Below are 25,137 nucleotides of genomic sequence, written 5' to 3'. Positions count from 1 at the left end.
TTCCTCCTTGACATCCAAACTGAATTTTCGAATCACATTTCTGCACTTATGGGGAACTTGCTGTCATTTCGGTTTTCCAGCAAGCATGGGGCTGGTTTGAATGGACCAACATGGTCCTAATGCATCCTACTACATGTATACAAGTCGTCTTGGGAGCCTGGAGTCGATCCAATACCTGAAACCATCAAAACTCAGAAAAACGTGAAGCTTGCCATGAAGAGCCGAAATTCTGCATGTGTGTTCCAAAATATTTTGACATGTATCTCGGTTTTTGCTTGCTAAAACATGATCATGTACTGAAAAATAAATGATAATATGACTTGATTGAGGTTTGAAAGAAATCTAGACATGCCTGGTTTCGTTTCGAAAGAAAACGAAAAGAAGAGACGAGACGGCGCGGAGGAGACGGAGTGGCTTGCTTCTCTACCTTTCTTGGCTCTCGATTTTCTCCCTTTCTCCCTAGCTGTTATTCACGTTTTTTTCTACTGAAAAGGGGTCTTATTTTCGGTGGAGGTGGAGGGGGGAGTGATGGTTATGAAGGTGAGGAGAAGGGTGCACAAAAATAGGATCATATCAAGACCAAGTCTTCATGCATTTGAATTTTGAATTTTGAATTGCTATCAAATGATCTCTTGGGTGGTTCTAGACTATAGTGGCCGATTTTATCATGCCAAACAAGGGTTAGGATAGTGGTCTAGTATTAATTAGTTAAGGTGGAAAAATAGCTAAAAGAATTAGCATGCTAATCAACCAAGAATGGGTCAAAGGTGAGTTGGCAAGTCCTAGTTTGTTCTTCTAGGGGTGTGGCCGAAAATGCATGATAAATGGTAGGGGGAAAATTGATTATCTAGTAATTTAATAACCCTTAAAAGCCTTACTAATCCTTTAATTAATTTAGTGAACTAACCCCTTAATTAAGTAACTTAAATGAGCTCATTTCTTAATCACCTCCAATAATTAAATTAAAATCCTCAACTAACTTAAATAATTCCTTAAACTTATTTTTAACTTAAATTAACTTACTTGCTAGCTAAATTAACTTCTGGAAATATTTTTCTCAAATCTTAAATTCTATCTCAAAACTCCAACTCCAGTCCGGCCTCACTGAAATAACTGAAATGCTAAAAATCAAACTAATGAACTGAAATAATGAATAATTAACTTCAAATAAATGCATTTAAATAATCATGCAATGAAGTCAATTAAATTTAAAAATCTAGAATTATGCATGGCTTATACGTCTACTGATTTACGGGTTCTACACTTAATTATGATATTTATTTAATTTTGGCCTAAGACTTTTTATTTTGAATTATTTCATCCTTCACATAACACTAAGGCTCAAAATCAATACCAATTCTATGGTTTCTAAATCATATCTTAATTTCTAATCAAGGTAGAGAATGCAACCTAATTTCTACTAGGTTATCTAGATCCCAATTCAATTCTAATAACCAATTTAACATTTCATGCAATAAAAGCAATATCAAAATGTTAAATGACTAGGTTACCCGTAATAAGAGTTGTGCATGGCTCCTCTTCAGCTTTCTTTGCATGAATAACATAAGCTCGTCCCACAGGTTTTTTTTTCTTCGAGCAATCAGCAGCCTTGTGCCCTTCCTCGCAGAAGAAACATTTGAATGTCCCCTATTCACATTTTCCAAGATGAGGACGATTGCACTCCTTTCATAGGGGCCTTTCAGCAGGTTTTGGTGCTCCAGGATGTTGTGGCTTTTGCTGTCCTTGCTTCTTGACTTGATCTTTGGGATTTTGCGGCCCTTGAGGTCTAGGAAGACCCATATATGGCTTTTGGTTTTGCTGATTATTATTTTGGTCAGACTGCTCAATGTCCTTCAAAGATTGCTCAGACTGTAATGCATAAGTAGTGGCAGTAGCATAATCCAAAAGACGCATCATCATAACATTATTCCGTATGGTGGGTCATAGACCATCCATGAAGTGTCTAAGCTTCTCCGCAGCATCCCTCGCAATAAGGGGTACAAAGTAACAACCCCTATAAAATTTCCTCACAAACTCAGCAACAGTCGAGTCTCCCTGACGGAGGCTCATAAACTCCCTCTTCAGTCACCCTCTAACATTAGCAGTAAAATACTTTTCATTGAATATATCCTTTAATAAAGCCCAAGTAAGAGTAGCGATGTCAATTCCATGCTCGGCTTCTTTCCACTATAAAGAAGCATCATCCCTAAACATGTGAGTGGTGCACGTTACACGGTCAGCATCCCCCATATTAAGATAAAAAAGTGTACCTCAAGTGCACGAATCCAAACCTCAGCAGCAAAGGGATCAGTGGTGCCAAAAAATTCCTTCGGCGCTAGCCTCCGGAACTGGTCCTAAACATTTTGTTGTTGCCTAGGAGCATGCTGAAACTGCTCAAAGAAATGGGACATGCCCTCAAGTGCGCGAACAACAGCATCCCCATTAGGAGGTGGGAGTGGATTCTCTTGACGGTTCTCATTATTCTCAACTTGATTCTCAATAACAGGGGCACGTCGGGGAGGCATTTTATCTGAATGTTTTCCAAATACTAACGTGACCAACATTCATTTAAATCTAAGTTTTCTAATCACGTATCATATCCTAACCCATTAAGCAATTTAAGCATACAAAGCATATATACTCAAAAAGCTAGTAAACATGTGACATAAACATATTATTCATGTAACCATGTAGGTAACATCATAACAAATCATATAAAGCATGTAAACTTACAGATTGAGGCTTGACGACTGATCTTCCCGGCACAGATGGTGGCACAACCCTTTACATTACCATTGATCTGATACCAACTGAAACTTCTACTACTCGTTTTCTTAAAAAGTACTAGAAATTTTTAATTTTTTTTAAAAAAAACATACAAGATTTCGACCGAACCCATGCATTAAATAATTAAAGTATTTTTGACATCATTTTAAAATAATGCAACCAACTAGTATTTTAAAAATCAAAGGAATAGTTCAAATCGTAAAGTCGTCGAATGTTTTAGCAAACAAAAAAAGCAATAATTTGAAAAGTATAACCCATACTAAAACCTCTCAAAAATCACTCAAAGCCTAAATAAAAGTCGTAAAATCTTTAACATAAATCATAAACTTAAAATCATAAGTACGGAAAGTAGAAGCGCTGGTCCTTGGATTATGTGCACCTTCAGTCTATTCAGGACAACCATCAAGATCTCCATTTACATCATTATCATAACCACCTGCATCAATCACATCTAGTGAGTCTAAAGATTCAACACACCATTATCTTGATAACGAGTAATATATATACAGTTCACATACAACAGTGAAAATAATTGAACTTGAAATATCGTTTTCATTAAGATACATAGCCTTTAAACATGAACATTTTCGTAAACATTTTCCTTTTTATCATTTCATCATTTTATATAAAACATTTTCTTTTTTTATCATAAGCATATACGTTTTCCTTTTATTGAATTTGGATATTTAATTGTGACTTTCATATCATCATAAGGTCGATGGATCTATCTATCATGTACCCACAGTACTAGGCGGCGAGGACATCAGCGACAATCTCACCCATCAATTGAGCCTTAGCCTATCATCATCATATGGAAATACGATCGTCGGGCTCCCTCTGGGACCTTCTCCCATAGACGGGCTCCCTGTGAGAACACGGGATGTTCCGATCCGAAGCAAATCATGTAAGAAGATTAGAACTTGAAATTTAACCCAAACTAAGCTTAACCACTTTCATTCTAACTAGATAACCTGAATTTTAACTTATATTTCATCAACTTTAACTCGAGGAAGTAACTTCAAAGCTCGGGGATTATCTCAACAGGAGGCTGAGCTTCAAATAACCGCATCAATCGAAGTACTGTCACGGGAAGAGTAAAACCCCAGCTCAAGGACTCGATCCTTCAGCTCAAAGAAGCTCAACCAAGCTTGTCCTAACAAGACCAAAAAAGGGAGCTATAAATTGAGCCAAGAGTTTGGACAAGTTAAATGTGCAGGAAATAACCTTTGCGTTAACCCATGAAGGAGCTGCGGGAGGAGCTAAGGGCTAGGACATCTTTATTATGCAAAGAATGATCCTTGATGCTTGGCATCCCTTTGACCAAATTGATGGCTACATTGAAGGCTTGGCTTGGAGCCCAAGTTGGCGTCCAAAGGGCAAGGTGAAGGGGCATGGTTGGCCTATAAATACTACATAAAGGTTGAAGGAAACTTTTTCCAAAAATAAGCATAAAATTCGGTCCTCTCCCTACTCAAATCTCTCCAAGTTTCGGCCAAGCAAAGCAAGGAAGAAGAAGGAAAATTCATGCAGTCCAGAGTTACAATCCTGCGTCGAAGTGCTGCCCGATTTTCAAAAAAAATCTTTCTACAAAAATCGGTAAGTGGGCTTTCGTTATATAATTTTTTGTATTTTTAAACTTTGATATAAATAATGAGACCTGAATGTTGGTGTGTCCCTTTTTCGAAAATATTAGTATGTTCTGTTTAAAATTTCGATTGATTATTGATGAAACTTAAAATTAATAATTTATTATATGTTAAAACCTGTATTTTAAAATTTAAGTTTCATTAAAATTATAAAATTATGTTATTTTAGTATTGTTTGTTTATATTTAATTGTCTTACTAAATATGTTTATTTTCAGGTTTTCTACGTGTTGGTAGAATAATGATAACTCAAGCTAGAAAATTTAAATGGAGGTGACTCAAATATGTTTGGAATCATTGAGAAATTATTTACAACTTTGCAGAAGACATGATTGCCTAAAAAGTTCCTTAAGATGATCAAATTGTGCAAATATCAAAAGGAGGACAAATTTACTTTTACTATGACCAGCATATAGTAAAAATATCATAACTATTTCAATATTTAACCAAATGAGGTGAAACAAGTGGCCAAATTCATATACAGACAATTCCCCACATGTTTGCCATTTTGAGCAGACTCAAATTCGGTGATTAAAGTCGTGGAACAAAGCATTGAAAGAAGGGACATGGAATTGAACTTGGAGGAGACAAAGAATACTATTGCAACTACATGGCATTAATAAAAATTTTGGCCCTTTCTCTCATTTGGCCTATAAATAGAGGCCTTGTGCTAGCTTGAGAATCATTCTATCTCATTGTAAAATATAGTGTGAGTGTGTATCAAAGTTCTAAGTTCCAATATATTTTCTTTCATTTTCTCAACTATGAGTGATATTTTAGTGTTGATCAAAAGTAAGCTTATGGCAAGCTAAATCTATTATGTCAAGGTGAAGAGGATGCATACTTGGTGAAGTAAGATTGTTTATATTTTGTATATTCTTTCTTTATTTCTTTTCATTTAGCTAACTTATTTTTATTGTAGGTATAAAAATGAATTATTGTTGTTATCAATTTACATCAAATGCTTGATACCATTAAAGTGATTATCTTGATTTGTTGTTTAATTTTGATACAATAAATATTTCATCACTTATTATTATATATATAGATATATATATATATATATATATATATATATTTATATAATAATATCATAATATTTCATTTAGACGATAGTGTGGCTCTGCCGGTTGTTCTAAATGAAATATTATGATTTAATACTAACATCTAACAATCTAACATTTACTTTATCGCAACTAACTTTTATTTTTCGCATCTAACTTTTACTTTCTCGCGACTAACTTTTACTTTATCGCAACTAACATTTACTTTATCGCAACTAACTTTTACTTTATCGCAACTAACATTTACTTTATCGTAACTAACTTTTACTTTACCGCAACTAACTTATTAAATCAATATATTTCATTTAGGCAATAGCGTGGCTCTGCCGGTATTTCTAAATGAAATATAATGATTTAATTTAACATTTACTTTATGCAATGATTTATTTATATAGTCATAATTATAATCATAGGTACCATATATAAAATATCGGTTAATTCGGTATTTTCTATAGTGAGAACTATATTATATTATGTGTGTGTTTAATTTTTTGGAACCATTATTTATGGTGATTTCTTTTGTTTTACTTTTAGTTAAACAATATTACATAAACCAAGAATAAATCCTCAAGCGTTGACAAAGTTTATAATTTGTAAACTTAATTCTTGCATTTGGTAATCTATAAATAAATAAATTTAAACTCAAAATAACCTCTCTGTGGATCGATCTCGTACTTACGAATTATATTACTTGCAGACAACCTACACTTGGGTGAATTATTATTTAAGTAGTAGCAAGTTTTTGGCGCCGTTGCCGGGGAGGTATAAATTAAGTTTATATTTGTTAATTATGTTTTATTTATAAGTATTGTGTTGTTTTTTTTTTTTTGTATGAGGATTTGGAGTCGAAAAAAAAGTGGTAGACTTATTCGAGTATCTGAAAATAATTTAAACATGGATGATAATTCAAATAATCAAGATAATAATAATAATAATAATCAAGAACATGATCAATTAAGAACACTTAGGCACCATATGAACCCTATTAGAACTAGTGCCCCATCTTGTTTAGTTTTTCCTCATGATGCATCTAATTTCAACTTCAAACCTCATATTATTCAACTTTTACCAAATTTTCATGGTTTAGATTCTGAAAATCCATATTTGCATCTAAGAGAATTTGAGGAAGTTTGTAACACTTATAATGATCAAAATTGTAGCATGGATATAGTTCGATTAAAGCTTTTTCCTTTTTCTTAAAAGATAAAGCTAAAACATCGCTACAAAATTTAAGATCAAGTTCAATAAGATCATGGGAAGAAATGCAACAACAATTTCTCAAAAAAATTTTCCCTTCCCATAGAACAAACTCTTTTAAAAGACAAATTACAACTTTTTCTCAAAAACAAGGAGAAACGTTTTATCAATGTTGGGATAGATATAAAGAATTACTTAATACATGCCCACATCATGGTTTTGAAACATGGAGAATAGTTTCTCACTTTTATGAAGGTCTAATACCTAAAGATAGGCAAATGATAGAATTCATGTGTAATGGAACTTTTGAAGATAAAAACCCAAATGAAGCTATGGAATATTTGGATTCATTAGCAGAAAATGTTCAAAATTGGGATAATATAGGCACCAATAGAACCACCAACAACTAAAAACAATAATTCAACAAATGGGGGTGGTATCTATAATCTTAAAGATGATATAGATATTCAAGCTAAACTTGCATCTTTAGCAAGAAAAATTGAGTCATTAGAAATGAAAAAGAGTGGTCAATTAAAAAGTATTCAAGAAATTGTTTGTCATATATGTGATGCACAAGATCATGCTACAAAAGATTGTCCAACATTACCTTCATTTAAAGAATGTCTCCATGAACAAGCAAATTATGTTAACAATTATAAAAAACCAATACTAGATCCTTTTTCACCATCATATAATCCTGGATAGAAAAATCATCCTAATTTTAGTTGGAGGAATGATAATAATGCACAACCGTCACAACAATATTTTAAAATAACCAAAATCATCAAGGTTATATTCCTTATGTTACACCTCCAAGAAAAAACTTTGAAGATGTAACTAATGCATTTATCCAAAAGCAAGAGTCTATCTATATTCAAAACAGTCAATCTATGAGTGATTTGAAAGAAGCTCTTGCAAAATTTGCATCTGCACTTAATATTCATGTAAAAGGAAAATTTCCATCTCAACCTCAACCTAATTCTAAAAATCAAAATCAAGAATAAAAAAATGAAAAAATTGATCAAATAAAATCTGTTATTACCCTTAGAAGTGGTAAAATAGTTAATGATCCATATAGTAATGAAAACAAGGATCATTTAAAATCAAAGAGTAAGGATGATAATCCTGATACTTTTGAGAATGATGATACCTTAAATTTTAAGAATAATATGGTGAAGGATAAATCATCTGAAATAGTAAATAAGTCAAATAAACCTATACCATTTCCTCATGCATTAACAAATCATAGAAAACAAAAAAGTGACTCTGATATCTATGAAGTTTTTAAACAAGTGAAGATAAATATTCCATTATTAGATGCTACTAAACAAGTACCTTCTTATGCAAAATTTTTAAAAACTTATATACTGTAAAGAGAAAATTGCATGTGAAGAAAAAAGCATTCTTGGCTGAACAAGTAAGTTCTATTCTTCAAAATAATTCTAGTTTAAAATATAAAATCCTGGTTATCCAACAATTTCATGTATTATTGGAGAAAATAAAATTAAAAAAGCTTTGTTGGATTTGGGAGCAAGTGTGAATTTACTTCCTTATTCAGTTTATGAAAAACTTAATTTAGGAGAATTAAAACCCACTTCTGTTACTCTCTTACTGGCGGATAGGTCAACCAAAATACCTAGAGGTATTGTAGAAGATGTGTTGGTTCAAGTTGATAAATTCATATATCCTGTAGATTTTATTGTTTTGGATACACAACCAATAGAAGTACATAATGAAATTCCAGTAATATTGGGACGACCATTTCCAGCAATTTCAAATGCTTTAATTAATTGTCGAAATGGAATAATGAAATTGTCTTTTGGAAATATGACTCTAGAACTTAATGTGTTCAATTTATGTAAACAACGAAGTATTAATGAAATGAATATGATAATGAAATTGAACCAATTGTGGAAGAAAATATACAAGAAGAAAACTTAAATCAACAATCTGAAGTTTTTTCAATAGAAAGTTTTGAGTCTAAAAATAATTTTAAAGAAGATGATAATACAAAACTTGAATTAAAAGTTTTACCATTAGAATTGAAATATGTATTTCTTGGTGAAATTAAACATTTCTTGTTGTAATTTCTTCCACTCTTTTGCCAAATCAAGAAGAAGATTTGATTAAATTACTTAAAAAATATAAAAATGCAATTGGATGGACTTTGAAAGATATAAAAGGTATGAATACTTTAATTTGTACACATAAAATTCACTTGGAAGAAAATGCTAAAACATATCAACAACCACAAAGAAGGTTAAATCCACATATGAAGGAAGTTGTTAAGAATGAAGTATTAAAACTATTAGACGCTGGAATTATCTATCCAATTTCAGATAGTAAATGGGTAAGTTCAACACAAGTAGTACCTAAAAAGTCCGGCATCACTGTTATAAAAAATGAAAAGGGAGAGTTATTACAAGCTAGGATTCCATCTAGTTGGTGTATGTGTATTGATTATAGAAAATTAAATGATGCAACTAGAAAGATCATTTTCCACTACCATTTTTAGATCAAATTCTAGAAAAAGTAGCAGGAAATTCTTATTAATGTTTTCTTGATGGGTATTCGGGGTATTATCAAATAGCTATATCATTAGAAGATCAAGAAAAAACTACTTTTACTTGTCCTTTCGGAACTTTTGTATTTAAAAGAATGCCATTTGGTTTATGTAATGCTCCGGCTACTTTTCAAAGATGCATGTTAAGTGTTTTCAGTGATATGATTGAAGAATATGTAGAAGTTTTTATGGATGATATAACTGTTTTTAGAAACTCATTTGAAAATTGTCTTAAAATCTAGAAGAAGTATTAAAAGATGTGGAAAAAAAAATCTTGTTTTAAATTGGGAAAAATGTCATTATATGGTTTAATCTGGGATTGTTTTAGGACATGTGATATCTGAAAAAGGAAGTGAAGTTGATAAAGCCAAAGTTGATGTTATTGCTAATTTAACATCACCAAAAACGGTCAAAGAAGTTCGATCATTCTTGGGTCATGCAGGATTTTATAGAAGGTTTATAAAAAATTTCAGCATAATATCTAAACCAATTTCAAATCTTTTAACAAAGATACACAAATTGAATGGACTCAGAAATGTGAAAATGCTTTTAAAAAAATTATTAATCTTTTAGTTGCATCACCTATTTTACAACCTCCAGATTGGTCTTTACCATTTGAATTAATGTGTGATGCAAGTGATTATGCTATAGGAGCTGTGTTAGGACAAAGAAAAGAAGGAAAACCTTATGCAATCTATTATGCTAGTAGAACCTTAAATAGTGCCCAAATAAATTATTCAACTACTGAAAAGAATTACTTTCAGTAGTATTTGCATTAGATAAGTTTCGATCTTATTTAATTGGTTCTACTACTATTTTTTACACCGATCATTCTGCCATAAAATATTTATCAAATAAACAAGATGCTAAGACAAGATTAATACGGTGGATTTTATTGTTACAAGAATTTGATATTATAATTAAAGATAAAAAAGGAAAAGAAAATGTTGTTGCCGATCATTTATCTAGAATAATGACTGAATCATCTCATAATGAAATACCAATAAATGAAAATTTTTCAGATGATCAGTTGTTTTATGCTACTATTATGCCCTGGTTTGCTAACATTGTAAATTTTCTTGTGACAAATAAAATGCCTTCTCATTGAAATTCACAGGATAAGAATAAATTCTTGATAGAAGTTAAAAAATTTTATTGGGATGATCCTTACTTATTTAAGTATTGTCCTGACCAAATTTTTCGACGATACATACCCGACAATGAAGTAAGTAATGTTATTAAATTTTGTCATTCTGAAGCATGTGGAGGTCATTTTTCATCCAATAAAACAGCTACAAAAATCATACAATGAGGATTTTATTGGCCGTCTTTATTCAAAGATACGCATTTATTTTGCAAATCTTGTGAAAACTGTCAGAAGATGGGATCAATTTCGAAACGAAACATGATGCCTTTAAATCCGATCATAATTATTGAAATATTTGATAGTTGGGGGATAGATTTTATGGGTCCATTTCCATTATCTTTTAGATATAAGTACATTTTAGTCGCTGTTGATTATGTTTCAAAATGGATTGAAGCAATTGCATGTAGAACTAATGATCATAAAGTTGTTATAAAATTTTTAAAAGAAAATATTTTTAGCCGATTTGGAATACCTAGAGCAATAAGTGATGGGGGAAGTCATTTTATAAATAAATCATTTTCCTCTTTGTTAAAAAAATATGGCATTACACATAGAGTTTCTACCCCATATCATCCTCAAAGTAATGGTCAAGTTGAACTTGCAAATAGAGAAATAAAAAAATTTTAGAAAAAACAGTTAATCCAAATCGAAAAGATTGGTCTTTAAGATTAACTGATGCATTAGGGCATATAGAACTGCATTTAAAACATCATTAGGGATGTCACCATATAGGTTAGTTTCTGGTAAGCATTGTCATTTACCGGTTGAACTTGAACATAAAGCTTATTGGGCAATTAAAGCATTTAATATTAATTTAGATGATGCATCTAAATTAAGAAAATTGCAAATAAATGAACTTGAAGAATTAAGAAATGATGCATATGAAAATTCAAAGATTTATAAAGATAAACTAAAGCCTTTCATGATAAAAATATTATGAGAAAGTCATTTGAAATTGGACAAAAAGTTTTGCTTTATAATTCTCATTTGCATTTATTTTCAGGTAAACTAAGATCGAGGTGGTAAGGACCATTTATAGTCAAGTTTGTTTATCCTCATGGTGCTGTTGATATTGAAAATCCTAAAAATAATGACGTGTTTAAAGTTAATGGGCAAAGACTTAAGCCTTTTATAGAAAATGAAATTCTTAATAATGAGTTTATGCCTTTATATGATCCACAATAGTTGTTTGATATTTTCATTTTGTTTTGCATATTCTAGTTCATTTCCCGGTTAAGTGGCGGATAACGGTACTCCGTGATCGTTTAAGTCGGTTTCTTCAGTTTTCCCAAAATAATTGAAATACATATAATAATAATATGGATGCGTGTATTATGAATCTTCGTAAATATTTTGCTTGTTTACCTGATAATGCGTTGAAAAAAATTTATAAAGCTAGATGTGAGCGGCTAAGGTTGATGATGTCATATGGCATACCGAATGATGTCCGTTTGATAATTGAAGCAAAAGTCTGATTGGTTGTGGAAGCAAGTGAATTAATAATAAGACATATGCCAGGATTTGGTAAAAGCACATATGCCAAAAAGCGAAGAGCTAAACGTATAGGTTGATGTCATAAATGTGCAAGGTGGACTTGTAAAGGAAAATGCAAAAATGTTGGAATGACATCAATGAATAGAGAAGATAAAATTTTATTCATTAAGAATGGTCTGAGTAAAGAGCCTTTGGATAATTTTCTAGCGGTTCTTGATACGCATTCTAGTGGGTACGTGCAAAATGAACTTCTTAAACTATGGTGGCAATTTCAGCAGGAGGAATATCAATATAGACGGTGGAATCAGCCTTACAAAGATCCTACTGTAGTAACGCATATCTATTTAGATAAGTAAATATATATACACAGTTTCGTCTTGGGAATCTGACGTTAAAAGACCCTGTTTGCCAATTTTAAGAAAATTGGATGGGAAGCATATCCTGGACTCATAGAAGGCGTTGAAGCCGTTACTGAACGTAAAATCAGAGGAAGATGTGAGCCACAATCACAACTACGCTGTATATATTTGTTTTAATTTTGTCATTTTTATTTTCTTTTAATAATAATAATTTCCTGTTCAAATATTGACTTTTGACATGTTACGCTTATAAATTCATATGTTGTGATCTAACAATTACAGAAAACATATTTCTCAACATGTCAACGTCCACGGTAAGTAAAATCAAAAATATTTGTGTATTTTGTGGATCTAGTGCAGGAAAAGATTTAATTTATGAATAAGAAGCAGAAAATCTTGAAATAACACTTGCTAAAAAAAGATTCATTTGGTGTATGGTGGTGGTGAAGTTGGCCTCATGGAATAGTTGCAAAAGCTGCGCATGCAGGTGGAAGTGAAGTTTTAGGCATTATTCCGATGACCTTAGCCAATCTTACAGGACCAACAATAGGAGAAGAAATGAAAGTGACAACATGTATGAACGAATCACTCAAATGAATGAACATTCAGATGCGGGTAGGAACTGTAGAGCCCAAAATCAGTACACGTAAAACCCATGCATTTATTTAACTGTTAAATTATTTATTTAAGTTTAAGAATGATTTATAGCGATGCAGAACCTATTTAAATTGCGTTATTTTAACTATTTATGTTTATGTGATGCACGTTAAATGTTTTCTTAAGTTTCATGTTTCAGGCGATTATTCGATGCGGGATCGAGGAAAAGAGACCGGCGACGATCCTGGCAATTTTTAAAAAAATGTGGTATTTTATTTTAAATTAGGATTGTGGCATTTTAAAAAGGTTTATTTAAATTTTAGCATTTTTCTTAAAATCCTAATTTAATTATTAGGTGATCTTATGACTCTAAACTTTTAAAGAGTGTCGCACGTGCATTTATTTTAATTGGGGAGTTTTGTAAAATTTGGGTGAGAATTATATTTTTTTTAGCATGTTAATTGATAATTAAGAAATTTATTTTCCTTAATTAAAACCCCTAATCCCCTCCCCACGACCTTAACTCACGCACACACACCCCACACACACACGATAGGTTTACAACACACACAATTCTCTTGTTTTCATTTTTCATTTTTAAGATCAAAATATTATGGTTCCTAGAGCAAGAGTGCAGCCGCCCCTCTCTGAATATTTCCAACGAGTTTTCGTTGATTTTTCTTCAAGAAAATAGTGCCACATTCGTCCCGGATCAAGCCTCGCGCCGTTTCCACTGCGGCATCCCCGTATCGTGAGTTTTTAAACATCAAAAGGCATGTATATTCTATTTTTACTGTGTCGATCTCGCCATATTATTCGTTGTGTTGTTTATTAGGCATAAAAAACTACGTGTGATGTGCAAAGTTTGAGCAGAAAATTGTTGGATCGATTTTTGAAATGTTTTAGATATAAAACTCGTAATTTGCTGTCATTTAAATTACTGCGATTTTTTGGTCGAGTTTCTGAAAACACTTTAAACATATGAAACGTAGAACTTTTTGATACATTTGATTTGACAGTAAATTCGAAAAATTTGAATAAAATTGAGTTAGTTATGATCATTTTCGTGAGACTGCTCAAACTGCATTTTCTGAAAAATATGTTATTGATGTGTTCTTGAAGTGTTTGAGTTGCAGGCTTCGTTGGACATCGCTAGGCCATCACTACTGCTTTAGAAGTGACGTGGGATGTGGTTAGGTACTATTTAATGTTTCGTGTGAGAACCCAGGATTTTACGATCCGAAGCAAATCAAGTAATACGAACTTGAAGTTTACCTCAAACTAAGCTCGAAAATTTTCGTTTCAACTAGATAACTTGAATATTAACTTAGATTTTCATTAAATTTAACTCGAGGAAGCAACTTCAAAGCTCGGGGATTAGCTCAACAGGAGGCCAAGCTACAAGTAATTGCATCCATCGGAGTAGTGTCACGGGAGGAATAAAACCCCAGATCAAGGGCTCGATCCTTCAGCTCAAAGAAGCTCAACCAAGCTTGTCCTAACATGACCAAAAAGGGAGCTAAGGGAGGAGCTAAAGGTTTGGACAAATTAAATATGCAAGAAATAACCTTTGCGTTAACCCATGAAGGAGCTGCGGGAGGAGCTAAGGGTTAGGACATATTGATGATGCAGGAAATTACCCTTTAGAAAACCAAGTTAACATTTAAAGAATGCATGGTATTTTGGATCACAATAATGACTAGTCTTGGACTTGGAGGATACATGAGATTTTGGAACCACATTGATGGCAACCTTGGAGCCCAAGAAATCGGCCAATGCAAGGTGGAAGGTCTTTTTTTCTATAAAAACCAACTCAAGGATGATAAAAAAGTGCACCAAAAAGCCTTGAGAAAATTTGGCTCCCTCTTCCCCTCACTCTCCAAAATTTCGGCCAAGCAAGCAAGGAAGAAAGAAGGGAAGTTCGTGCAGTCCAGTACAAAAACCTTGCGTCGAAGTGATGCTCGATCAACAACAACATTCGTTAAAGTTACGCCGAAGTGCTGCCTGATTTTTGAGAAGACGTGTTGTATGAAAATCTGCAAATACGGTAAGTGGGCTTTTGTTACATATTTGTTTGTATTTTTAAACTTTGATATACATAATATGACATGCTTATATGTATGTTCATATTTTCGAAAATTGCTATATGTTCTGTTTAAAAATTTCGATCGATTATGTGTTTCTTCTATGTTTCGAAATTTATTGACTCCGCTGAATTCGTTTGAAAATCTGAAATCTGAAAATCTGAAAAGTTCTGTCTGTTACTTCTGAATTCTGTTGCACTGTTACGATTCGAATTTGAAATGGGACGAGAATTGTAGTTCGTTCTGGCCCCATTGGTGGGTATAAACCATGTTCTGTTCTGACCCCCATTGGTGGGTATAAAATCATGTTCTGGCCTCACTCCTTAGAGGACTAACATATTGGGGACAATTTGACCATGGAAATGAGATGAGTAACAGTATTGTGTCAGTTTAATTTAATCTGTTTCTGAATTGCTCTGAATCATCTGATAACCTCTGTCTCATATTTGTTCCGTTTCTGTTATGATGAGTTAAAAGTAATAAGATTTGAAAGTTTGTTAAAGAAATATTTTAAAAATTAAGTTCTATATGTATCTTTGAAATCGATCGACCCCCACTTGCTGAGTGTTTTACCAAAACACTCACCCCCTTATAATTTCAGATAAAATTGAAAAACAAATAAATGAGGAGGAGCAGGAAGCTTTCTGGGGTTGGTGATCGATGATCAAGAGCAAGAATCAAGTTATTTATTTTGTTTAAGTTTCCCGCATTTCGCCACTCTGATGTATTTTATTTCATTGTCATTGTAAGACAACACTTTATTTATGAAAAAGACTGGTTTGATTTGATACGAGGCTTTATTGTTTTACAATATAATTGTTAAACAATGCCGGATGTCACCGACGCTTCGGACTCGGGCCGTGACATTTTAGTGGTATCAGAGCCGCCAGGTTCATAATCCCGCTGGGATTTTGACAGAAAAAATTTGACGAAGTCAAATTTTGGCAAAAGCCTAGTGCAAACCTATCTAAATCCAACATTCATTCTTTCCAAAAATTTTCCTTTAGGAATTCGAAAATCTAGCCCTTCAATTGTTCCGAAAATCCTTAGTATCGAAAACTTTCCACGACAACTTTCTTTCTATTTTTGTGCCTTCCTATCCTTTATAAGATTCTGATGCTTTACTTCTATCTTATCCTAGGAAATGGCTGCTCCACGTACTCGCGCTCAGGCTGCTCTTTCGTATGCGTCAGCTTACCATAGATAATCAAGCTAGGGAGATTGCGACTCTGAAGGCGCAATTGGCTAGGGAGAAACTGGAAAAACAGGAGCTAATGAAATTAGGCACATACTGGAGACCGACGTACAGCGATTGACTCATCATCTGGACTTGGTGGAGAGCCAGCTGCTGCAAATACCGACCGATTCCGTTCGCATCACGCGCTTAGTTGCACTTAACAAGGATTTACTGGAGAGTAGAGATAGAACGAGGACGTGCTACGCAGGCCCATCAGCGCCAAGAGGAGTTCAACGCCAAACAGGACCGGTATATTTCGAAGCTTCACGGCACTATGGACAGACTTCAAGAGCAAACAACTACCATTTGGTGATAGAGAACATGGAGGAAGAGGAGGTAGCCGATGGAAGTGGTCGGAGACGACAGCGCCAGTGACAGCGACGCCGTAGAGATGTTCGATTAGATTAGCATTATAATAAAGTATCTTGATTGTAGTAAACTTGTGACTAGAAATATTATGTGTACCAGGCTATTTTGAAACTTTCTGTTATTGAATATTTAAAAATGGATGAGTATCTTATTTAAATGTTTTTATCTTATGGAACCAACATGGACTTTCAAGCATTATAAATGAACTTCAGAAACAACTTCAGGAAAAGGAGTCAGAAATTAAAACACTAAAAGAAAAAAATGAAAAACTCGAAAGAGATAACTACCAGTTGGAGGGAATAACGTGTGCATGATGGAGGATCTTCGTGAGGCCAGAGTGGAAGAGAAACTATGCAAAGATGTTAGACATTTTGCTGCTATCATCTAGTCGGAGCGTCAACACGAGATCACCAAGAAAGAGTTGAAGAAAGCGCAAGATAGAATTTTTACGCTCAAATCCGGGGTAATAGTCTCCTCAAAACGCAACGCCGTCTTGAAGAACGAATCGGGGAGCAAGAAATCGATGGAAAAGTAAGTCAATCAACAATACAAAAACTACAGGACCAAGTAAACAACCTCGATCACCACAACACAATTGCAGAATTACATCGAGCATCTACAAAATGAGATGGTCAATATGGAAGAACTCATGGAGCAACTGGAAGAAAACCCCGTGGAAGAAGAAACTAATGAAGCAGTAGGGGACAGAGAAGTAATAGACGAGTAGAGAGAGAGAGTTCTAGAATAGACTTCGATTGTATCTAGAAATATTTGGTTAATCATTTGTTTTGAAAAGATTGGTTGTATGAAAATTTTTACAATTTAATGAAATTATTCCTTTGATTAAATATTGTGGCAAACAAATTAATAAAATACATGTTTATAGGAAATGGCAGGCAGACCACCCGAAACAACCGTAACCCTCGTGGTGCCAACCAAGATGAAAACCCACCACACCACCGAGAGTAAATCTTTGTCAAGAAGATATGATGGCAATAGCTACTATTGTGGCTGCAACATTGCAAGGGTTCGTGAACCCATTGGCTAACGCCATCCAACCACCTCAAGAACCACAACCGCGTGGAATTAAATACCATTATGAATCCCTCCGAAGAAATCGAGTTCCAACTTTCGATGGGAACCCAGACCCAGAAGTAGCCACAACTGGCTCAAAAATGTCGAATCGCAATTACACTACTTGAAGTGCCTGAAGAATTTAAAGTAGAGGTTGTAACACCGTTTCTGGAGGACAGAGCACAAAAATGGGAAACCGTGTCACCGTCTCTAGCCGAAGTGGAAGATATCACATGGCAGATTTTTAAGAGAGAATTTCTGAAAAATACTATCCAGCCGAATTCCGTCTGCAGAAGCTGAATGAATTTGAAACTTTCAGGCAGACACCGGATATGACAGTACTGGAATATACCTCAAGGTATAATGATCTGGGAACCTACCTCCCAACAATTATGTCCGATGAAACCTTGAAGATGCATCGTTTTAAAAGAGGACTGAACAGCCGGATTCAATCGGTTTTGGCGGTGTTCAAACCAAACAACTTTACGGACTTGATGGGCGCGACCATGAGTGCGGAAACAAATATTAAGCGCCGAGAAGATGCAAACAGGTGTAAGAGACCATTGGTCAACCAAAGTACTCAAAATGGTCCCAAATTTAAGAAGCCAAATCATTCAAGTGGACCCCCAAGAGGAAATTTTAACAGTGCTGGCAACACTGAAGGAAAGTGGTGCGATACATGTCGACGGAAGCATGTTGGAGAATGTTATCGGAAGACAGGTGCTTGTTTTAAGTGCGGAAAAGTGGGTCATAGAATTAAGGATGTCCAGACAATAAGGACAAAGGGCGGGGCCCAGCAAACAACATGAAACAAGACCAATGCTCGGGTTTATGCTATAACCCAAGAGGAAGCCGATAACACCAACGAAGTGGTGGCAGGTACCATCTTACTCAAAAAATGCCTGCATATGCTCTGTTTGATTGTGGAGTCACACATTCATTTGTGTCTAAAAGATTTGCTAAAAGCTTGAACTTGAGCATGATATTCTTAGTGAACCATTAAGAGTAGCAACACCTGCCAGCAAAACAATTGAAACCCACAAAGTGTATCGAAACTGTAAAATTTGTATCAGCGAACAAACTTTTGAAGTGGAATTAATTCAACTCAATATGGTTGAGTTGACATTATCCTTGGAATGGACTGGTTAGCTAGAAACCATTCCATAGTAGACTGTCAAAAGAAAGATGTTAGACTTCAAATTCCGGCTAAAGGGGAAGTCGATATCACGGAAAATCCAAAGAAAGAAAATCTCTGTTATCTGCCTCACAAGTCTGGAAGGCCATAAAGGAGGAGAAGAAATTTATCTGGCATGATCTATGAGATCAAAGTAGAAGAGGTTCCAAAATTGGAAGATATTCCAATTGTTCAAGAATTTTCAGATGTTTTCCTGAGGAATTACCACGCGAGATACCTGATAGGGAAGTAGAATTTGAAATCAATTTGGTCCCTGGTGCTGCCCATATCAAAGGCACCATACCGAATGGCTCCAGCAGAATTGAAGGAGTTAAAGGAACAACATCAAGAATTACTAGACAAGAAACAGGTCCGCCCTAGCGCATCCCCGTGGGGAGCCCCAGTGATTTTTGTAATGAAAAAGGACGGAAGAATGAGGCAATGTATTGACTACAGGGAATTGAACAAGATCACCATAAAGAATAAGTACCCACTCCCAAGAATAGATGATTTTTTCGATCAGTTAAATGGAGCCAAGGTCTTCTCAAAACTAGATCTGAGATCTGGTTATCATCAGTTGAAGGTCAAAGCTGAAGATATCCCTAAAACTGCGTTTAGGACGAGATATGGACATTACGAATTCACAGTAATGCCTTTTGGCCTCACAAATGCTCCTGCAGCATTCATGGACCTGATGAATCGGGTATTCAAACCATACCTCGACAAGTTGTGGTTGTCTTCATAGATGATATCCTTGTATACTCACCAAGTGAAGAAGAATACAGAGAACATCTGCGTCTCACTTTGCAGACACTACGAGAAAAAGAACTATACGCCAAATTCAAGAAATGTGTATTTTGGTTAAAAAGTGTGGCGTTCCTAGGCCATATAATTTCTGAATTAGGAGTGTCCCTAAGAAGGTCGAGGCAATTAAGGATTGGCCACAACCAAAGACAGTGACTGAAGTAAGGAGTTTTCTTGGTTTAGCTGGCTAGCATAGAAAATTCGTGGAGGGATTTTCTTCGATAGCCATTCCACTCACCGAACTTACTCAGAAAAATTCAAAATTTATTTGGGATGAAGCGTGTGAAAGAAGTTTTGAAACTCTGAAGATGAAACTCGTATCCACACCAGTACTAGTTCTTCCCGAGGATGGTAAGAATTTCACTATATACAGCGACTCTTCAAAGGGATGATTAGGGTGTGCTTATGCAAGAGGGTCAGGTAATCGCTTATGCATCACGGCAACTAAAACCATATGAGCAGAATTACCCCACTCATGACTTGGAGTTAGCCGCAGTAGTATTTGCGCTTAAAATCTAGAGACACTACCTTTATGGAGTAAAATGCGAAGTTTTACTGATCACCAGAGCCTCAAGTACATTTTCACCCAAAAGGAATTAAACATGAGGCAAAGAAGGTGGATGGAACTTCTCAAGGACTATGATTTGTCAATCAATTACCATCCGGGTAAGGCAAATAAAGTGGCTGATGCGTTAAGCCGGAGGAACCCTGAGAAGGTGAAATTATCTTCACTATCAGTGCAACCAGGTCTCCGAGAGACCATCAAATTGAAGCAGAGTCAAGACACCTCCATCCTTAAAATTAAGGAACAAATCCAAGAAGGAATAGTTTTAGAATTTCAAATTGATGAAAATGGGATACTCTGGATGAAAGGACGATGGTTTGTGCCAAACGTCGATGGAATTCGAGAAGAGGTAATGGTCGAGGCACATAAATCGAGATTTTCGGTACATCCATGCAGTACCAAAATGTATAGAGATCTGAAAAATATTACTGGTGGAACGGAATGAAGAAAGACGTGGCTATCTTTGTTTCCAAGTGCCTAACCTGTCAACAAGTCAAGGCAGAGCATCAACGGCCTGGAGGACTTTTATAGCCATTGGAAATACCAACATGGAAGAAGGATAGTATCTCCATGGACTTTGTAGTCGGGCTACCAAAATCAAGACAAGGTCATGATGGAATTTGGGTAATCGTTGACAGATTGACTAAGTCGGCACATTTCTTACCGGTGAGGATGACTTACAACATGGATAAGCTCGCTACCCTGTATATGGACAACATAGTGAGGCTACACGGAGTCCCGACAAATATCTATCTGACAGAGATCCAAGATTTGTATCAAGATTTTGGAAAAGTTTCCAAAAGGCTATGGGGAAAAGTTACTCTCACGGCCTATCATCCTCAAACTGATGGCCAAACCGAAAGGACAATTCAAACCTTCGAGGATATGCTGAGGGCATGTGCACTGGATTTTTCTGGAAATTGGAGTGAACAGTTACCCCGGATAGAATTCGCCTATAACAACAGCTATCACAGTAGCATCAAGATGGCTCGTATGAAGCTTTGTATGGTAGAAAGTGTAGATCGCCTCTATATTGGGACGAAGTCGGAGAAAAAGCTGTTACGGACCAGAACTTGTTCAAATAACCGTTGACAAGTAGCTGTAATCAAAGAAAGACTCAATGCAGCCCAAGATAGAAAAAAGAGCTGGGCTGATATGAGAAGAAGACCGTTAGAATTAGAGATTGGTGAAAAAGCTTACGTCAAAGTCTCTCCCATGAAAGGAGTGGTTCAGTTCAGTAAATCCGGAAAATTGAATCCGAGATATGTGGGACTGTTCGAGATACTGGAGAAGGTAGGAACCTTAGCCTACCGATTAGCATTACCACCAGACATGGCCAGAATACAAAACGTTTTCCACATCTCACAGCGGAAGAAGTATGTCCCAGACCCAAGTCATGTACTCAAGGTTACACCACTGATGATTGAAGGAAAACTCAACGAAGAACTTAAATACGAAGAAGTCCCTACCCGAATAGTGGACTCCAAAGATCAAGTGTTGAGAAATCGGACAATACCTTATGTCAAAGTACAGTGGTGAAATCACAATGAAAGGGAGGCAACTTGGGAACTCGAGGAGAAAATGCGATCACAATACCCTCATCTATTTGAAAAATCAAGCTAATGCAAGTTTCGAGGACGAAACTTTTAATAAGGAGGGAGGGATGTGAGAACCCAGGATTTTACGATCCGAAGCAAATCAAGTAAGTAATACGAACTTGAAGTTTACCTCAAACTAAGCTCGAAAATTTTCGTTTCAACTAGATAACTTGAATATTAACTTAGATTTTCATTAAATTTAACTCGAGGAAGCAACTTCAAAGCTCGGGGATTAGCTCAACAGGAGGCCAAGCTACAAGTAATTGCATCCATCGGAGTAGTGTCACGGGAGGAATAAAACCCCAGCTCAAGGGCTCGATCCTTCAGCTCAAAGAAGCTCAACCAAGCTTGTCCTAACATGACCAAAAAGGGAGCTAAGGGAGGAGCTAAAGGTTTGGACAAATTAAATATGCAAAAATAACCTTTGCGTTAACCCATGAAGGAGCTGCGGGAGGAGCAAAGGACTAGGACATATTGATGATGAGGAAATGACCCTTTAGAAAACCAAGTTAACATTTAAAGAATGCATGGTATTTTGGATCAATATAATGACTAGTCATGGACTTGGAGGATACATGATATTTGGAACCACATTGATGGCAACCTTGGAGCCCAAGAAATCGGCCAAGGCAAGGTGGAAGGTCTTTTTTTTCTATAAATACCAACTCAAGGATGATAGAAAAGTGCACCAAAAAGCCTTCAAAAAGTTCGGCTCCCTCTTCCCCTCACTCTCCAAAATTTTGGCCAAGCAAGCAAGGAAGAAAGAAGGGAAGCTCGTGCAGTCTAGTACAAGAACCTTGCGTCGAAGTGCTGCTCGATCAACAACAGTATTCGTTAAAGTTACGCCGAAGTGCTGCCCGATTTTTGAGAAGACGTGTTGTAAAAATCTTCAAATACGGTAAGTGGGTTTTTGTTACATATTTGTTTGTATTTTTAAACTTTGATATACATAATATGACATGCTTATATGTATGTTCATATTTTCGAAAATTGCTATATGTTCTGTTTAAAAATTTCGATCGATTATGTGTTTCTTCTATGTTTCGAAATTCGTTGACTCCGCTGAATTCGTCTGAAAATCTGAAATCTGAAAATCTGAAAAGTTATGTCTGTTACTTCTGAATTCTGTTGCACTGTTACAATTTGAATTTGAAATGGGACAAGAATTGTAGTTCTGTTCTAGCCCCCATTGGTGGGTATAAAACCATGTTCTGTTCTGGCCCCATTGGTGGGTATAAAATCATGTTCTGGCCTCACCCCTTAGATGACTAACATATTGGGGACAATTTGACCATGGAAATGAGATGAGTAACAGTGTTGTATCCGTTTGATTTGATCTGTTCTGAATTGCTCTGAATCATCTGATAACCTCTGTCTCTATTTGTTTCGTTTCTGTTATGATGAGTTAAAAGTAATAAGATTTGAAAGTTTGTTAAAGAAATGTTTTAAAAATTAAGTTCTATATGTATCTTTGGAATCGATCAACTCCACTTGCTGAGTGTTTTCCCAAAACACTAACCCCCTTATAATTTCAGATAAAAGTGAAAATAAATAAATGAGGAGGAGCAGGAAGTTCTGGGGTTGGTGATCGATGATCAAGAGCAAGAATCAAGTTATCCCTTTTGTTTAAGTTTTCCGCATTTCGCCACTCTGATGTATTTTATTTCATTGTCATTGTAAGACAATACTTTATTTTTGAAAAAGACTGGTTTGATTTGATACGAGGCTTTATTGTTTTCAATATAATTGTTAAACAATGCCGGATGTCAACGACGCTTCGGACTCGGGGCGTGACATTTCGTTTCGAGTCGGGGATGGCTTGGGAGATAATAGAAGTCGTAGGAAGATAATGGTGTTGAATTTCAAAATTGCGTCGTTTTGTTGTTGATTGTTGACGTTGGGGTTGTTGGATTGTCGGCACAGGTTGGAGTCAATACCGTAGCGTCCTAAGATGGGTTTCGAAGTATCGATCTTAGTCCATTCAATTGTGTTAGGAGAATTAAGAACAATATAAAAATTTCCGCAGGTTTGTTTCACCCGAGGCTGGCCGGACCCCTACACGGACCCTGGCACGGGTCCTTGCCCTTGTTTCTTCCGAAGTGCCATTTTCCAATGCCTACATGGACCCCAGACGGACCCTAGCACAGGGTGAGTGTCCTTCCTTCTTTTCGGTGTGTCTTTCCCAACCTACACGAACCCAGAGCTGGACCTGGGCACGAGGTCCGTGTACCTTCTGTTTGAGAATAGTTTAGGCTTCCCTTTGAGATTTGTTTTGGGGATTCTATATCATGGTTTAGTACGATTTAACGAGGTCAAGTCCCGAGTGATCTAGAATGTCATAAGCTATTTATTTGCTTCGGTAGTGAGCACGAGTACCTACGTCTAAGCTATGAAAGATAAGGGTTTGAACTCACGTTAGTATGTGCAGCAATGGCCCCAAGCGAGATCCAACGAATCCCTCAACACCAAGTAAGTATGTTCGACGTGCAAAGAAAATATTTTAAGTTTTTAAGGTATGCTAAATGTCTTGTGACCAAATTATGTGAATATGAAAGCGGTAAAGTATGACCAGCGATCAATCCATCCCGTTAAATTATGAACGGGTTTAGATCAGGATTGGAAAGCGGTAAAGTATGACCAGGGACCAATCCACCCGTTAAATTATGACGAGGATCTCATGTATATGGGCTGTGGATCTTTCCTGTCAGCCTAGGTACTGTGGTTTAGTCTGATCAGGCGTATTTATGTATGGGTCATGTAAAGTGCCCTTAAACTTCTTGCTTGAAAATTTGCGGAAAATTAAAAATTTCTTTTTAAAAGAAGTTAAATGGACCTCATTCATAAAATCACTGGTGAATCAAGTTCAATATTTAAAATATGGCAGCGGAAGAAAATAAAGTTTGCCAAAAATCACAATTTAAAAATATCCACGCTGATAAAAATGTTTGCGGAATAACAATAACAACTGCTGGCTCTGAGGTCCTCGGGTGCCACCTACTGCCGACCCAAGCTGGCTCACTGGTCCCCGCCTCGGCCCGGCCTCATCGGTACCTACAACAATCAAGTCTAGTGAGCCTAAAGACTCAGCATGCATATATCGCAGGTAACGAGGTAAAAATCTGAATTAAAATATGCATGAGTTAACATATCCTGTCCTGAGGCATGCTGAAAAATATCTGTACTGATCAATTATAATACGTCCATAACTGAACTGATAATCACAGTAAAAAAATGTTTGCCTCCTTGGAGCCTGTACTGAAATAAATGATAAAATTTTCTGTTGAGATTATGTTTTACGCCTGTGGCCCTGCACTAAGCTGAACTGATCGGTAAACTGGCTTATCGGGGAGGCTGAAACTGGAACTTAGCTGGCCGGTCA

General features: G+C 35.6%; 1 non-coding gene across 1 annotated transcript; it reads right to left on the bottom strand.

Annotated features, from left to right (window-relative positions):
• Positions 1–6,802: 6,802 nt before the first annotated feature.
• LOC142538135 (small nucleolar RNA R71) lies at positions 6,803–6,913 on the bottom strand. Its single transcript, XR_012818674.1, has one exon. It is a non-coding gene; the product is annotated as a small nucleolar RNA R71 (small nucleolar RNA).
• Positions 6,914–25,137: the final 18,224 nt, after the last annotated feature.

The sequence above is a fragment of the Primulina tabacum genome, chromosome 2 (assembly GCF_025594145.1).
Source record: "Primulina tabacum isolate GXHZ01 chromosome 2, ASM2559414v2, whole genome shotgun sequence".
Lineage (NCBI taxonomy): Eukaryota > Viridiplantae > Streptophyta > Magnoliopsida > Lamiales > Gesneriaceae > Primulina > Primulina tabacum.
The sequence above is the reverse complement of the archived record's forward strand: the minus strand, read 5'-3'. Positions and strand labels throughout refer to the sequence as shown.